This window comes from Staurois parvus, unplaced genomic scaffold, assembly GCF_062004578.1.
Source record: "Staurois parvus isolate SC_StPar_1 unplaced genomic scaffold, SC_StPar_1.0 ptg000217l, whole genome shotgun sequence".
Classification (NCBI taxonomy): domain Eukaryota; kingdom Metazoa; phylum Chordata; class Amphibia; order Anura; family Ranidae; genus Staurois; species Staurois parvus.
In genome coordinates this window covers 7,985,450-8,003,649 of record NW_028318013.1, presented here as the reverse complement: position 1 = coordinate 8,003,649, position 18,200 = coordinate 7,985,450, and the positions used below count along the sequence as shown (strand labels likewise).

The window sequence follows — 18,200 nt, the reverse complement described above, 5'->3', positions numbered from 1 at the left end:
AGAAGATGGTGCATGCTGGGAATTTGCATTGTGTAAGATTATATTTGGGGTAATATTTTCCAGGTGTAACATATTAGTGTGGGGTCCTCACTATTAGTAGCTGCCTTTCACACAGTGTGTAAATACCGGTGCATGTATTTCATCAGGAGTTCAGCATGAGGGTGTGGTATTTGTGAAGTGAATAGTTGGGTAAAGCAGGAGTAGCAATAGACTGAAGTAAAGCTACCGGTTGTTTGCTGGATCCAGATGTCAAGGCCAAATACAAATCCAAGAGTATAGTTGGGACAGTCAGTGTTTCAGGCAGGCTGGTAAGAAGCACAGAAAGCGTGCAGGAATTCCAGGATGCTGGGTAGACACTTGGGAAGATTTAACTGAAGGAGTGCCCATAAGTCAGGAGTTAAACTCTGAACACAGTGTGGTCATATGACAAAGCAAGGCCATTAACCCTTTTACTGCCATGGACGTAAGAATTACATTGGAACAGAACTGTTTGCGGTAGGGGAGCTCGGTCACCCTTACGGCCACTACAGTTTCACAGCCTGTAAGTTTATGATTGCCTCAGCAATCAAAAACTTACAGCCATTCCAGGATTGCCTGGAATTATGAATGGATGTTATCTGCAGGTGACAAGCCACAGACCACATCCATTTGTAATGTGTATTTTTTTGCACTCATTACCTTCTTGTTACCTCTCCCCACCAGATGTGTGTTTGTACATGCACGTGTAGTGCAGCAAAGAGAAGCTGGGGATCACTAATAATAAAGGAAAAAGTAGTTTGGGGAAGGGGGGTTGTCACAGCCCATTCCTTTTTAATAGAGTGCCAGCACTCCACACAGCAACTAAAATCAGACATGAATGTTGTTTTTCAAAGCAGCACACCCAACACACAGTTGATTTGCATCTGTGTATTGTTGTGTGCTTAAACATATATACATTGAGTTGCAGTGTCAAAGTTTAAAATGTATGGCTCTGTCACTTGTCACATCACAGATTATGAGTTTTGTGCTTAAAGTGTATGTTACTCCAACAATTAATAACCAATATATGCATTGTGAATTCATACAAATGTTGGTAAGTCTAGCCTTTTATTTTTTTTATTTCCTTTAAAATACTTGCTGATCCTACATGTTTACTTTACTTCCTCTTTGAATATGACCACGCCAAGTAGATCCATGCTGGTGTGGTCAGTTTGCGAATCTGGAGTAATAGAATACCATGCCTACGCAGAACATTACTGTATCCCCCATGGTTAGCTTTTCAACCACGCCTCCTATCCAGCCCTAAATATTTGGAAAGGAGCAGAATAGAAGAAATCCTCACCTCCGTCACATTTTTTTTCTTCCATTTAAATATATACAAGGCACATTACTCTCTGTCAGACACTCAGGGCGTAGTTGCTCTCCCATTCACAAACTGCTTTGCCCTGGCTGCCAGCAGAATGTGAACAAAAAATTGCCAGCATTAAAAAAACAAAAAAAAACAAAAAAAAAAAACATACTAGGCCCTTCAAGTCTGGTATGGATTTTTTTTTTTTTTAAATCCATACAAGATCCTTATCAGAGCATGCAGCCCGGCAGGCTAGGAAAGGGGGGTGCTAGCGAGCCTGCCCCACCCTCCTGAACCATACCAGGCCACATGCCCTCAACATGGGCGGGGGGTCCTTTGGTGAAAGAGGGCTCCTGAGCCAGGGTTGTGGAGATGTGGGGGTGACCTGTTGGATTCTGGAAGCCCCTTTAGCAAGGGAGCCCCCAGATCCAGAAAGGCTGGCAATTCTTTAGTTTACATTCTGCTGTCAGCAGTATGAGTCATGGTTGTTAAGGACTCTCCTTAACAACCATGATATTTACTGGTTATGAAGAATGCGGTGGCCGCCGGCTCCTTAATAACTAGTTATTCACTATTTAAGGACACCAGCTATTGCCGGTGTTAAAATAGTGCTAGCTTTTACTAGTAAAATAGCACATCACTGCATAAAATAGCTCATGCTGTATTTTAGTAGCGCTTTTTTTCTTTATTGAATTACAAACATTTTTTTTAATGAAACACTAAGAGGTATTTTACAGCAGTTCCTAAAGTGATACATAATGCTTTGTAAATTGAGCTTGTGGTCCGGAACATAATCAGTCCAAACAATGAAAAAGTCTCACGTATACGGTATCGTTCTACTCGAAGGAGTAGCAGAATGTGTTTTGGCTTGTAATTCTAAGCATGTGCATGCTGTATGTTAGAAATATCTTATATATTAAATTAACATAATTGTGTTAAATTATTTTTATTTTCATTCCTCATTCATAAAAACTTGTGGCAAAAAATGAAGTCTTCAAAAGATTCACCATGCCTTTTAGAAAATACCTTGGCGTGTTTGCTTTCCAAAATGTGGTCATTTTATGGGTGTTTCTGTCCTGTTGCTCCAGGGCCTCTAAGAAGGAAATTAGATGTGTAATTTATGCTTCTTAAAAGCCAAAAGGTGCTCTTTGGATTTTGGGCCTCTCTTTGCATCTAGGCTAAGAAAAAGTCTCACACATGTCATATCTTCATACTCGGGAGGTGTAGCAGAATATGTTTTGATGTGTAATTGTAAGTGTGCCTATGCTGCGTATGTGAAATAAGTTTTTGAAATGACAACTTTGTGAAAAAAAAAAAAATAATTATATTTAATGTCTTCATTTTCCAAAAAATCATGACTTCAAAAAAGTCACAATGCCTCTAACTGAATAAATTATACTATCTGCTTTCCAAAGGGGGTCATTTGGGGGGATTTGTACTGCTTTGGCATTTTAGGGCCTGTAGAAATGAAATCGGCAGGCAGGACATCAGGATTGATCAGTTTTCAAATATACAGTATATACCAGCCTTTCTTAACCCTTTTAATGCTGAGGTACCCTTGAAATAATGTTCTAACTTTCTGGTCTCACGGAGACCCTGCTAAAAATTAGTCTATCTACAACTCATGATACATTTGTGTGATGGTCAGTGGAAAGAATGCTCCTTACACTTAAGTGGGAACCTTTCTAAGAGAGAGAAATTGCCCATTGCTCAAGGAACCCCTAGCAACCTCTGGAGGTGCCCTAGGGTTCCATGGAACCCTGGTTAAAAAACCCTGATATATACCATATTTTTGTAGACTCTGACATTTATACAGACTAAACATTGATTTGTGTTATTTTTACCAAAGAAATGTAGCAGAAAACATTTAATGTAGATTTTTGAAGAAAGATTATTTATTTGCAAGAGCACACGCAAGTTACAGCCACACAACACTCCTCATCCGATCACCCAGACACCACACACGCTGACCCCAACCCAGCTCCACAACGCTCCAGATCCGCCCACCCAGAGACCACTCACACCAACCCCCAGCTCAACTTGACCTAAAGACTAGAACCCTACATGTAAAACACCACAACGAGAGACCCCACTGCACGCCAGTCTGTCTCCAATCAAGTGCCCCTGGCACCCTCCACCTCCTCCTAATGCTCCACTCTCCCACTGACCCAAACAACTCCACTGGTAGATTTGCACGCTCCTGCACATCCCGCTCCCATGCCACCTTTCTCACCTTTCTTCTAACCGCGGGGGACATCTCCCCGAACCCTGGCCCTCCACCAACTCGCTCACCCACACAGCACCCTCCAGCTTCCACGTCCTGCCGCAACCCCCGCAACTTAGTATCTGTCCCCCTGCTCCCTAACCCCCCCTCCCCCCCCGTTTTCGTGTGCACTCCTGAACGCCCGATCGGTGTGCAACAAGCTCACCGCCATCCACAACCTCTTTGTTTCCCGCTCCCTCAACCTCCTAACGATCACGGAAACCTGGTTTCAGGCCACTGATTCTACCTCCCCTGCTGCACTCTCCTATGGAGGTCTCACCTGGACCCACTCACCCAGACCTAACGGTCGTAAAGGTGGTGTGGTTGGTCTGCTGCTTTCACTACAGAGCACCTTCCAAGTCCTCCCTAACCCCCCCTCGCTATCCTTCTCCTCCTTCGAAGCCCACTGCATCCGACTATTCTCTCCAACCCCCCTGAAGATTGCCGTAATCTACCGGCCTCCTGGACCCGTATACCGCTTCCTTGATGACTTTTCCTCCTGGTTTACCCTTCTTTCTCTCCTCCGAGCTACCCACCATCATCCTTGGGGACTTCAACATCCCTGTCAACATTGACAACCCGGCCACGTCCCAATTCCTCCACTTAACCTCCTCCTTTGCACTTGCACAGTGCATACAATCCACCACCCATTCCGACGGAAATATCCTGGACCTTATCTTCTCCAACCACTGCGCTCCCCACAACCTCACAAACACCCCCTTCCCTCTCTCTGACCACAACCTTATTATCTTTTCTATCTCCTCGTCTTCTAATGCCTACCCTTCCAAATGTCATATTACTACCGGCCGTAACCTCCGCAACCTGAACCCTGCCCCCCTCCACTCTGCGGCTAATCAACTCCATGACAGCATCCTCCCCCTGTCCTGCCCCGACCTGGCTATGACTGCTTATAACAACGCACTGTCAACAGCCCTTGACTCACTAGCGCCTTTAACCACACGAAACATCAGACCCCGACCGCTCCAGCCCTGGCAGACTGATCACACCAATACTCTCAAACGACACAGTCGTGCCTTGGAGCGACTTTGGCGCAAAACCAGATCCCAACCAGCCTTCACCCGCTATAAATCTGCCTTCCACACCTACACCTCCTCCCTCCACGCCGCCAAACAAGCCTACTTCCTGACCCTCATCAAGACCCTCTCCTCCAATCCTCGCCGACTCTTCTCCACCTTTAACTCTCTACTCTCTCCGCCCCCACCTCCACCCAGCACCTCACTCACCGCCCTTGCGATTGCCAATCACTTCAAAAACAAGATTCACACAATTCGCAAGGACATCACCACAGCTCACACTCCCTCCAGACCCGCCCCCTCTCACACAACTACCCCCTCATCACCCCTCTCCCTCGACACAATCCGCAGAGACTTCGTCGCTGCTCAAACTCCCTCCAACCCCGTCCCCTCTCACACAGCTACCCCCTCATCACCCCTCTCCCACGGCCCCACCACTGCTCTGACCTCCACCCCACCCAACATTCCTCACACTGAAGCCCCCTCAACACTCCACACCTTCGACCTTACTACCACTGAGGAGGTCTCCAAGGCCTTCTCTGATGCCCGCCTCCCCACCTGCCCCCTCGACCCTATCCCCTCACTCCTATGACCTCCCTCCCTCTCCATCCTACGCTCCCTCACATCTTTAATCTCTCCCTCTCTTCCGACACATTCCCCTCCCCTCTGAAGCATGCACACATCACCCCCATACTTAAAAAGCCCTCTCTGGACCCCAGTGACCCGAACAACCTCAGACCCATCTCCCTGCTCCCATTCACATCCAAACTCCTCGAGTGCTTAGTCTACACTCGCCTAAGCTCTCACCTCAACGACAACAACCTCCTTGATCCCCTACAGTCCGGCTTCCGTCCCCTACACTTCACCGAAACCGCCTTACTCAAACTCTCCAACGACCTTCTAACCGCCAAGGCTAGTGGCCACTACTCAGTGCTCCTACTCCTTGACCTCTTTGCAGCCTTCAACACAGTCGACCACCCCCTCCTTCTCAAAAAAACTACACTCCCTCGGCCTAAATAGAAAAAAAGGGGGTGTAACGAGCGCTGGATAATAATAGAGCAAAGTATAAAAGCAGCTGGCATGAAAGGCAAGCCTCCAAAACGCCTCGTGGTAAACAGTCACAAACAGAAAACATGCAGCGCTAGGGTATATAGGTCTATCTCATGATAAAATATGACCATCTAAACAGGTATAAACGCAGCTAGCATAATGGTCTTAAGCAACCAATACTATAACATTATCATCATTAAGAAGGTGTAAATAGTGATATAGGTGTCAAAGTCAATATATCATAGGAGTGACGTAAATAAATCTGTGACATCTGTGGTAGGAAGTGTGGCTGTAGAATGCACTAACCAGATAGCGCAGATAATAGCGCCTTGGAGTAAAATGACCTACTCCTGGTCAATGGATCAGGGAACCTGCCAGAGTGGTGGTCGTCTCTGCTGTGGTCACCAGAATCATCTGCGTCCTCTCCAATTATGGAATTCCCAGGAATCACCAGATTCCTGTTCCTTGAGCGCACACCGCACCCCTGGAGGTCGCTGACATAAGGATTCCACCATATACCGGATGAGCGTTTATCCCACTGGACACCTTGGTGTCATTCTGGACTCCAACCTATCCTTCCAGCCCCAAGTCGAATCATTAACAAACTCATGCAGACTCCACTTCCGCAACATCGCCAAAATCTGCATGTTCCTAACCCCAGAAACCAATAAACAGCTCATCCACTCCCTCATCATATCACGACTCGATTACTGCAACTCCCTCCTCACTGGCCTGCCTCGCCACAGGCTATCCCCGCTTCAGTCGATCCTGAATACGGCAGCCAGACTCATTCACCTTACCAACCGCTCCGTTTCCGCCACCCCCCTCTGCTAATCCCTCCACTGGCTACCGATTGCACAACGGATCAAATTCAAAATCCTAACACGGACGTACAAAGCTTTCCACCATACTGCCCCAAATTACATCACCAACCTAATATCCAAGTACCACCCAACACACACACTCCGCTCCTCACAAGACCTCCTTCTCTCTAGTTCCCTGGTCTCCTGCTCCCATGCCTTCCTCCAGGATTTCTCCAGGGTGTCGCCCATCCTCTGGAACTCCCTGCCCCAACCTATCAGACTAACACCTACTTGCTTCTCCTTTAGGCGAACCCTGAAAACCCACCTTTTCAGGGAAGCCTACCCCACCCCCTGCTAATTTCCGACCTCCTCCACTCTTCCTACCACTCCATCCCCCACAGCTATCTCCTCCTGTACCACTATCCCCTCCCGTACCACTATCCCCTCCCTCCTAGATTGTAAGCTCGAAAGAGAAGGGCCCTCGAACCCCCCCTGTTCTGTCTCCCTTTACAATGTACAGCGCTGAGCGAACTCTTGGCGCTTTATAACTACTGTATAATAATAATTTGCATTTTTTTTTTAATTTTCAGTATGTTTTTTCATTTTATATAGGAAAACCTTTTTTTTTTTTTTTTTATTAAAGCGGTGATTAAATACAATCAAAAGTAAGCTGTATCTTTTTGGAAAAATTATAAAAATGTCATTTGGGTACAGTGTTGCATGTTGTCATTCAAAGTGTCACAGTGCAAAAACTTAAAAATGCCATGAAGGGAATGAAAGTGTCCAGTATTGAGGTGGTTAAAGAGTATTAAAAGAAAACGTGTTTTTTTTGGTCATGCAATGCTGTACCCAAATGTAATTTTATTAAATTTTTTCCCCACAAATAGAGCTTTCTTTTGCTGGTATTTGATCACCACTGGGCTTTTTATTGTTTACTCTATAAATAAAAAAATACTGTAATTTTTTTGAGAAAAAAAACATCAATAGTTTTTACTTTCTGCTATAAAACATTTTCAGTAAAAAAATAAGAAAAAAATTGAATTTCTTGATGAATTTAAGCTAAAATGTATTCTGCTACAAAATCCCAAATCGTGTATATTAATTGGTTTGAAAGTTATAGCGTCTACAAACTATGGTGTGTATATATACTGGAATTTTTATTTATTTTTTACATAGATTAGTAATGGCAGCGATCGGTAACTTATAGCGGGATTGTGATAGTGCAGCAAGTAATATGACACTAACTGATGCTTTGTGGATACTGACTGACACTGACTGCATCAGTGCTAAAAATATACACTGTCACTGTACTAATGATCAATCAAGGGGTTATTTGTGTGTCTAGCAAGTGTTAATGTGTTTACTGTGTGCTGCTTTGTAGTGCAGATCGATATCTTTTCCCTGCTTAGCAGGCAAAAGAGACAAAGTAATCGCTTCCTCTGTTTACCAACACAGAGCTCTAGGCTGTGATTTGACACAGCTGATCAGCAGGTCCTGGCCATGAATCATTGGACAGGATCTGTTGATAAAGTCCCGTTGTGTCAAATCACAGGGGAGTAGGCTGGTGGGGGCTTACGTGCGTGCCCCAAACCCTGAAAACAGGCAGCGACTGTCACAATCATGCCCACAGGGAGAGGCACAGTTCTCCATTTTGCTCCAGGTTTCTGCATTGTGGTATTTCTCTTAAACTAATATTTAGTCACTTGGGAGGCGGAGGTGTAGGATCGTGCATAAAAGAGCCAGGTACAGGTTCTTCCTGGAGGAAGAAGGCTTCATGTATCTCCTCATTCCCCCTCCCTCAGGAATGCAACCAGCATATGATGCTGAGCCCTGCTTAACAATTCCTCTGCCAAATAAGGTAGGGAAGATACTAGTTGATGTTGTGTACCTTTTGGTAATAAATCTTGCTTTCTGAAAGTGTTGAATTGTTTCTATAGCTCTTAATTGCAATTTACGAATCCCTGCCTCTAAAAACGCTACTATGAGTATTTAACCCTCTGTATAACCGGTCTGTAGAGATAGCGGGATACTGACTGTTAACCAATCATCCTAGTGTATTGCTGAGTTTCCTCTTTCTCTGTATAAAAAGGAGGTGGTGGCAGTGTGAAGGGTTAATTGCGTAATTAACCTGAACCAGTAACAATCGCATTCAGGCTGCCGGTACATTGATCGTTGTCCAATTAACTGGAACATCAGTGTGCAGGGTGCAGCTGGGTGTGGCATTGTTACGCACGTGACAGCGCGGTTTTAGATTGGCTAGTCCTTCGGTCACGAATTTGGTGAGAAGGGCTGGGGTCTGACGCCGCACCCGTAACAGCGACGTACCAGTATGTTGCGGTGCCTTTAGCTGCCTCCCCGTCGCAGTTAAAGTACTATGGCAGGTCAGCAAGTAGTTAAATAATGGCTAGAATATAACCACAGGCAGCACTGCACTGCAGCACAAATGTAGCATTGCCTTAGTGGAGAAGAGCAACCCTTACATTGATGATCAGTGGAAAAGTGCCCCCTTGCACTGTTGGTTAGTGAAATGCCATATTACACAGGTGGATTAGTGTTGTACCCATTACATTGGTGGTCAATTTATTGCCCTTTACAGTAGTCAAAATCCTCATATTTGTGGTCGTTTTGAGAAGGACCCCCTTTCACTGGTGGTCAGTGGCCGAAAGGACCCCTTGCATTGATAGTCAAAGGGAAGAATGCTTCTTACATTAGTGGTCAGTTGAAAGAATGACCCATTACAGGTTCAGTAGCTAAAAATCAAATTTGGTGTTAGTGATTACTTTTGAGAATCATATATATCTCGTTGCCCAAAGAATCCCTAACAACCTCCTAAGGATCCTTGGTTTAGAAAGGCTGGTCTAAGGTTCTAGTGTAAACTAAGTACTATACATGTAATCATGGTGTTCTGTTAAAAGTAATAATATGCAGCTGTGGTCTGTGCTTTATGGCAGACTCACTGCATGACCTAATACAATATGTTCTGGGTCTGTATTTTTTCTTTTACTGTATGAAGCATGATTGTGTATGTATGTAATACCATGTATTGGAAAATAGATTATAACCATTGTTTGTATATCTAAAAAAAAAACACACCACACTAAATTATCTTTGAACTTACTGAAGATGGGGATAACTTTACCACTGGCTTGGTAGTCTGTACAGTTTAAAAGTAACTTTAGTGTTAAAGCAGAAGGCCATTATTTTCACTTTCACCGCTCCCCTTTATTAGATTTTTTTAAAAAGTATGTGAGAATATGTGGGACGTGTACAAAGGGATTCTATCGTGTGTGTGCATAGGACAGTATGATGCCTAAATACATTAAATAGGTAGAGTGCAAGTTCATATAAAGCTTTCCTACATAAAACGGTTAAGATTTTACATATATGACTAAAACATTGCCCAATACACCACCACAATGGATTTGAAATGAAACAAACAAGATGTTCTTTAACTGCAGACTGTCAGCTTTAATTTGAGGGCATTTACATTCAAATCAGGTGAACGGTGTAGGAATTACAACAGTTTGCATATGTGCCTCCCACTTGTTAAGGGACCAAAAGTAATGGGACAATTGGCTTTTCAGCCGTTCCATGGCCAGGTGTGTGTTATTCCCTCATTATCCCAATTACAATGAGCAGATAAAAGGTCCAGAGTTCATTTCAAGTGTGCTATTTGCATTTGGAATCTGTTGCTGTCAACTCTCAAGATGAGATCCAAAGAGCTGTCACTATCAGTGAAGCAAGCCATCATTAGGCTGAAAAAAACAAAACAAACCCATCAGAGAGATAGCAAAAACATTAGGGGTGGCCAAAACAACTGTCTGGAACATTCTTAAAAAGAAGGAACGCAGTGGTGAGCTCAGCAACACCAAAAGACCCGGAAGACCACGGAAAAAAACTGTGGAGGATGACCAAAGAATTCTTTCCCTGGTGAAGAAAACCCCCTTCACAACAGTTGGCCAGATCAGGAACACTCTCCAGGAGGTAGGTGTATGTGTGTCAAAGTCAAAAATCAAGAGAAGAGTAAGGGTAATGCTCAAAAATCCCTTACGACTTATCTACTAAAAGCACACGATATAAGCAGTATGACACAGGATATCGCAGAATGAGTATCTCCTGCTGGTTCTATACAAGAACATGCAGCTCACTCCAACTCAAGATAATGAGGATGTGCAACAACTTACTAAGGAGGACTTTGGAATCTTGCTTTGAGACTATGTATTCAAAATTAGCAACTAAGTTCCAACTAGAACTCCACAAAAGCACAAATGTTTTTTCTCCGGAAATAGCTGCATTAGGCTCTAGAACGGATTGTCTGGAGACTAAACATGATGAGCTCAATCTAGCATACGGCGAACTCTCCAGAGATCATGATCATATGATTACGGCCTACTCGCAGCTCCAAGTTCAAGTGGAAGATCTTGACAACCGTAATTGCAGACACAATCTTCGTATTCGAGGTATTCCAGAGACGGTGACTGACCTCTTACAGGCCATGGCCACCTTATTCAGATCTCTACTTTCAGATCCTGATGCTAACTCTCTGGTCTGTGATCGTATCCACAGAGCATTGTGTCCAAGACCCCCTAACGATAAATCACCTTGTGACATTATCTTATGTATGAAGGTCTTTGTGACTAAAGAAGATATCCTTAAAGCTGCTCGCAACACTCCTACTATCACTTTTGAGGGCTCCACACCTCAGATTTTTCCAGATGTCTCTCCTGCTACTCTGGAAAGACATAGAAAAATGAAAGAAATCACCACTACCCTCCTTTCAGCTCGCATTCGATACAAGTGGGGTTTTCCATTTAAGCTTATCGTCCCTCACAATGGCAGCACTTATATTGCTACTTCTCTCCCTGAAGGCAGAGAAATTCTGACTAAATTGGGCTTAGTTGATCTTCCTTCGCCCCAACGTTTACCATCTACTCCTTGTGTGTCTTCTATTTGGCACACTCCATCTGCAAGACGGGATAGATGGAATGTCCGACAGGATCCAGGATAAAAGGATTTTGCTCACTTATGCTCTCATTGTTATAGCTCCTAATTCTGAAAGTTCACGGCTGTCATAGGTTGATATTTTGTGTGATACGTTTGCTTTTTCAATCACAGGTGGACGGGTTCAGTTTAACAAAGGCCTTTTAGCCTTTTTATCGTCGCCCGTTCATTTATGGTTTTATTACTCTTGGACACGTGTCCCCACCTGACATGGCCGGTGGTGTCGCGGCCCGATTGAGGGGCAGCAGCTCCACTCTCCGTGTCTTATGGAGACAGGGTTTGGGACTAATTGGCCCTTTTGCCTACCATTTTTGTTTTTTCAGGTAAGGCTTTTCACCTACTTGATCCAACCTTTTTTGTTATGTCATTCACTGAGAGCTCTTAAAGCCTTATCTCTATTGTATCTTGTCTCTTTTGCTTCTCCTTTTAGTACATGATTTTGATCTAGTGCTGTCTTGGGGACATCTCAAAGCCTTTTTTGGGGTCTGGATTTCTCTAAGTTCGGTACTACAATCTACTACCTTGTCAGATGTGAGTATGCAAGTATTGATCTCTGACCAGATTTCTCTAGGAAATGTCTTTTCATTTTGCATTTGTCTGTTGATCGTGTTAATCTCTTTTGTAAAATGGTAATTCCATGTATCTCTCATAATGTTCAGGGTTTCAATTCACCAAATAAGCGCAAAACAGCTTTTCTCCAATATAAATGTTTAGGGGCTAAAATTATACTATTGCAGGAAACACATTTTGCAGCTGCAAACCATCCTACATACTTTCACAAATCCTATAAACGGGTTTTATACTTTGCACTCTTCTAAGAGTAGGGGTGTAGCTATTTTTTTTGCATAATTCATTTCCCTTTGAGGTCCAACATGTGTACCGTGATCCAAATAGTAGATTTCTCATTTTCAAAGGCACCCTTTCGGGTCGCGAACTTACGATCGCCAATATTTATGCAGCAAATTCAGCACAAGCCTCTTTGTTTTTGTTTTTTTTTCACACTGTTTTGGTGTTCTTGACAAATTTATGTCCCCCCATCTACTGATGGGTGGTGATTTTAATTTGGTAGCAAACCCACTTTTGGACCATAACTCTTTATCGCAATCTTCCCAGTCCTTCCCAAAATCTCTTACCAGAAAGTTTCATGCTCTCCAATTGGTGGACACTTGGAGGGCACATATCATGGGAGCCAGGAATTATTCTTTTTATTCTCACCCACATGACTCTTATGTTAGACTAGACTACATTTATTGTACTCCTATCTTACTAGCAAATTCTAAGAATGCTTGTATTCATTTGAGCCCCTGGTCAGATCATAATATTGTCACGGTAACTATCACTTTTATAGGATTGGCACCTACCCCCTACTCTTGGAAACTTAATGACTCAATGTTAACTGATATCAATTCTCGCCAGGAAGTGATTACTTCTATTCGGGAATATTTTCAAACTAATTCCACTCCTGGTGTTTCTCCAGCCACTCTATGGGTGGCACAAAAGGCGGTCCTACGTGGCCACCTTATTTCTATGGCCTCAGCCAGAAATAAAAGATGATGGCAACAAATTTTACAATTGACTCGAGAATTCGCAACACATTATAGAAGTCATATTGGTGACTCATCCCTCCTTAATAAACAGCTATTGTCTCAAAAACGTTTAGAACTGAATGCCCTACTCTCTCAAAAAACAGAAAAAGCACTTCGCTGGTCAAAAGCTTCTTTCTTGTTGCATAGTAATTCGGCATCTATGATGTTTGCAAGAAAACTGAATCACTCTCTATGTCCTCCACATATTTATAAATTACGTACTAACTCTGGCACTATCTCATCTCTTCCACAGGAGGTGTTGGGCATTTTTGGAAATTTTTACTCTAAACTATTGGCCTCTCCTCAGCCAAATTCTGCACCTATATCCACCTCTTGGTTGGATTCTATATCCCTCCCTAATTTAACACCCTCCCAAATTGCCTCCCTTAACGCTCCATGTACCTTAGAAGAAGTGAATCGTGCAATTAGTTAACTCAAATGTTCCACAGCCCCGGGCCCAGATGGCTTTTCTGCTAGCCATTACAAACATTTTGCTCCCATACTGGCTCTCCATTTGATTACTTTATTTAATACTGTTTTGCAGGGGGGTAAATTTCTTGAGGAGATGTTGTTGGCCAATATGTCTTTATTATCCAAACCTCAAAAAGATCATCATTTACCTCAAAACTACAGACCTATTTCTGTAATGAACAATGATCTGAAATTATTTAGTCGTATTTTGGCGGACAGGCTTGCCCCAATTATTTCCTCTTTGGTTTCTCCAGACCAATCAGGATTTATTCCAGACAGGTTTATTACTGATAATATACGCCTCACTTTAAATGTTATACAAGATGCCAATTTACATTCTAAAGAGGTTTTATTGATGAGTCTGGATATTAACAAGGCCTTTGACAGTGTTCTTTGGCCTTATTTGTTTTCCTTGCTACAAAGGATGGGCTTCAGCGATGAGTTTTTAGCTGGTATTCATGCTCTTTATGATTCTCCTAAAACCAGAATAAGGCTTCCTGGCTTTAACTCAGACTTTTTTACACTGGGTAAAGGCACCCGTCAAGGTTGTCTTCTTTCCTCCCTTCTATTTGCGCTGGTGTTGGAACCTTTAGCTATAGCAATTAGGTCACATCTGGATATTCCTGGCTATCCATTGTTAGTTTCAAACTTCAAGATATGCATGTATGCTGACGATGTTATGCTCTTTCTTACCAACCCATTAACCTCATTGCCAAAGTTATGTGCTGTTTTGAATGATTTTGCTATAGTGTCGGGTCTTACTGTTAATTTTGCTAAATCGACGATTATGCCTGTTGGTGTTTCTGATTCCCTAAGTGCATTTCTCCGTAGCTCCTTCCCGTTTTGTTGGGTTACTGACCGGATTTCCTATTTGGTTATCAATCTCACTCCTAAATACTCATATATGTTTGCTGCTAACTATCTTCCATGTGTATCACGTCTTTCCACTTTACTAAAAATTTGGCACGGTTACCCTATTTCTTTTCTGGGTAGAGTCACGGCGGTCAAAATGAATATTCTACCCAAGTTACTCTATCTTTTTAGAGTGCTCCCAGTCTCAAAAACATTTTTGGATCACTTTCAGCGGACTATTAGCACCTTCATTTGGAGTAATAGGCGCCCACGTTCCTTCTCTGTTTTATACCGCTCCCAACGGACAGGTGACTTGGCCTTCCTAATTTTTGGGTATACTATCTCTCGGCCCGTTTTGCACAATTATCTCAATGGGCAACTGTTAACTCCCAGATCCCATGGATTAAATTTGAATCTCTTGTCAATACGCCCTTATTATTTACCGGGCATATTGTGGTCTAAGATTTCCCCCCAATCGCTCACTTTTCATAACTCTATAGTAACCCACTCATTGATGCTTTGGTCCACATGTAAACTGAAATTTAATTTAGACTCATCTGTCCCTTCAGGTATCTCATTCTTTGGAAATCCAACATTTATCACTGCTTTCTCTGCTTCTCAGGCTTTTCGCTGGTGGTATGACCGATCTTTTATTAGATTATCAGATTTTCAGAGGGGAGGATCTTTTATCACCTTTGATATGTTACGTGAGCTCTTTGAAGTTCCTCTCCAGGAATGCCATCGTTATCGACAGATCAGACATTTTTTTAACTCACATTTTGGCCTTACACCCTCTTCCCCGATTTCATTGTTTGAACGTGTCTGTCGTGACTCTCCTAGGGGTAAGGGTCTTATCTCTGACTTCTATCTCCAATTTTTGCTCTGTTACTCTTCTACGCCCCTCTTGTATAGACGAAAATGGGCAGAGGATAGTGGTGTTTCTTTTTCGGAGGAGGATTGGGATTCTATGGTGGATAACATCTGTAAGTGTTCTAGATCTATTTCTGTACGTGAGACGGCCCTTAAGGTTCTCACAAGATGGTATTATACTCCATCCAGATTGCATGTGCTGTTCCCACAGACATCTCCCTTATGTTTCAGGGGTTGTGGCCATACAGGCACCTTGGTACATATGTTTTGGGACTGCCCAACTGTCTCTTCGATTTGGCGTAAGATATCTGAGGTGGCTACCTCACTGGCGGGCTCTCCACTTACTTTGTCCTTACAGATTTGTCTTCTGGGTGCTCCTATCCCTGGGGTCTCTAATGCTGATATGAGATTGATACATACCATTTGTATCGCTACTTAATGGGCTATTGCTTTGTACTGGAAGTCCGTTTCTGTACCCCTGCCATCTGTTTTGCACAGAGTTGATGCTGTGATGCTTATGGAGCGGATTCACTATATTTTGTTGGATAAAATGCACTTGTTTGATAAAAAATGGGAGTCATGGAAGACTTATAGACATATACTACACGACTGCCTCGATGTCATGTGAAGGTTGATTGACATATACTGTTGACAGTTGTATCTCTCAACCTATTTTGTCAATTCATTTTCGTGTACTTATAAATGCTTTTCATTTTCTCTAGCTAAATTTTCCTACATTACTATACTTGTCAGTATCGTACTTTTATGTAAGTGCTTTATCTTTGTTTTGTGTACTGTCTGCACATACTGTATTTTGCTGTTTATCCTTGCAAAAATAAAAACGTTTGTAAAAAAAAAAACAAAAAACAGAATTTTCTGCATCCAATTTTTCTGACAGATTATGGTGTTATTTCAGCCATCTTTGTCTAGAGCTTAAAAATACCCAGCTTCTTCTAATCCTGTTTCTTAACTGAATATGACCCTGATATGTCAGTCCTAGAACCTGAATCACAGGGGAATGAAGAGGATGAAGAAGCAGTGTTGGAGGAAGCTGCAGATTTCTCTCCCCCACACCATTGCTGCATTGAAGAGGGAGCTATCTGAATAGACTTGCTAATGTTAAAAATCTCACTGCCTCTGTATGTAAAAGCTTTGACTTTGTACAGGTAAACTCTCCTCAGTCTTGCCATACTCCTTTGGGCACAAAGAAACCCACTAAGACTGATAAAACATTCTCTATTCATGAACAGATACAATTTGAAGTCTGTGACCACTGGGGTCACTCCTAAAAGGATTTTCACTCCCCCAAAGATCTTTTTTGAACTCTGTCCAATTAAAAAAGAATTTGCAAAAAAAACGTATTATTCCTGTTGATTCTTTCGTTTCCATCCTAAACAAATATCTCACTGTACCTATTGAAGATGTTCCATCTTTTGAAGATTACATGGGCAAGAAATTTGAGATTTTTTAAAAACTCTTTTCCCTGGCAGGCCCAGTTTTGCAAACAACTCTTGATCGTATAACACCCGTATTATACCCTACGCCAGGGGTAGGCAACCTGCGGCTCTCTAGCTGTTGTGGAACTACATTTCCCATGAGACATTGCAAAATTGACAGTTACAGCTATGACTTGCAGAGGCATGATGGAACTTGTAGTCCTGCAACAGCTGGAGAGCCGCAGGTTGCCTACCACTGCCCTAGACCATCTTTCCTTGCAAGAATGGTTTCAGCATTTCATCTCAATGAGGACGCTATTCTATCATCATTTTGCCCTGCCCCTAAGCATCCAAAGGAAGTCTCTCTGCATTAGGATAGAACAGGAAGGCACTTCTAAGTGCAGTATATCCAGAAAAATCTTTAATAATGACGGTTAGAAACACTTAAAAACTTGTAATTAAAACAGGCTCAATAAAATCGTCAGTGCAGAGGCTCAATCCACCATGTGAGAACCCGCTGTGCTGGCCAGCAGCTGCATGGGGAGCTGAGGATCAGTTGTCCAAGATGGCCGCCGCACATTTGGGCTTGCTGGAGCGCACGCTGTCCAGGAGACCACAACCAGAATTGACGTAGGTTAGGAACAGGCTTGGACCGATCGGTCTTGAAGAAGGAGCTCTGCGCATGCTTCGAAAAGCATCACCATTCCACGCCCGGTCCTAACCTATGTCACTTCGGGTTGAGGTCTCCTGGACAGTTTGTGCTACAGCGTGCGATCCTGGAACATGTGACGGCCATCTTGGGCAACTGGTCCTCAGCTCCCCCTGCAGCTGCTGACCGGCACAGTGGGTTCTCGCATGGTGGATTGAGCCTCTGTACTCTGACAATTTTATTGAGCCTGTTTTAACTACAAGTTTGTAAGTGTTTCTAACCATCATTATTAAAGATTCCTCTGGATATACTGCACTTAGAAGCGCCTTCCTGTTCTATCTTCTTCCACATACAGAGTTTGCTTCAACTCCTAGAAGTGCTGCCCGGTGCCTGTTGTCCAGTGTCTCCTCCATCCCTGGATGACATTTCTCGGTCCACAGCCTCCTCCATTGATGTGCCCTATACATATCCTCCAAGTCTCTCTGCATTGCCTGGACATTGTCAGAGTCATTAGGGTGTACCTAAAAGTGACTGATTTCATTAGACAAGCAGATTTGTCCTCTCATTGGGTTCTCGCATGGAACACCCCAAAAGCTTGCCGATGTCTAATCACCTAAAGGTACGAAGCTGGAAACCATAGTGTATGAATAAATTGCCTACCTTCAGTACTGCACTTTTAAGATATGGAATTTACCTGTAAGTTAAAATTCCTTTATTTACTTGCTAGTTAGGAAGATTTTGTAGCAATAATTTGTTTTTCTACTTCAATAATTCTGGAGAGAAAGCTAAAGCAATTTATATCAACAAAGCTGCAATCTCAGACCCATAGATTTCCAGAGTATTTTATATTTGCTGAAT

At 43.0% G+C, this 18,200-nt stretch overlaps 1 protein-coding gene across 2 annotated transcripts in view; it reads left to right on the top strand.

The window, feature by feature from the left end:
- The window catches only part of LOC149460927 (multidrug resistance-associated protein 1-like), a 382,011-nt gene that overhangs the window by 198,862 nt on the left and 164,949 nt on the right, over positions 1–18,200 (top strand). The gene's annotated exons all lie outside the window — the stretch shown is intronic.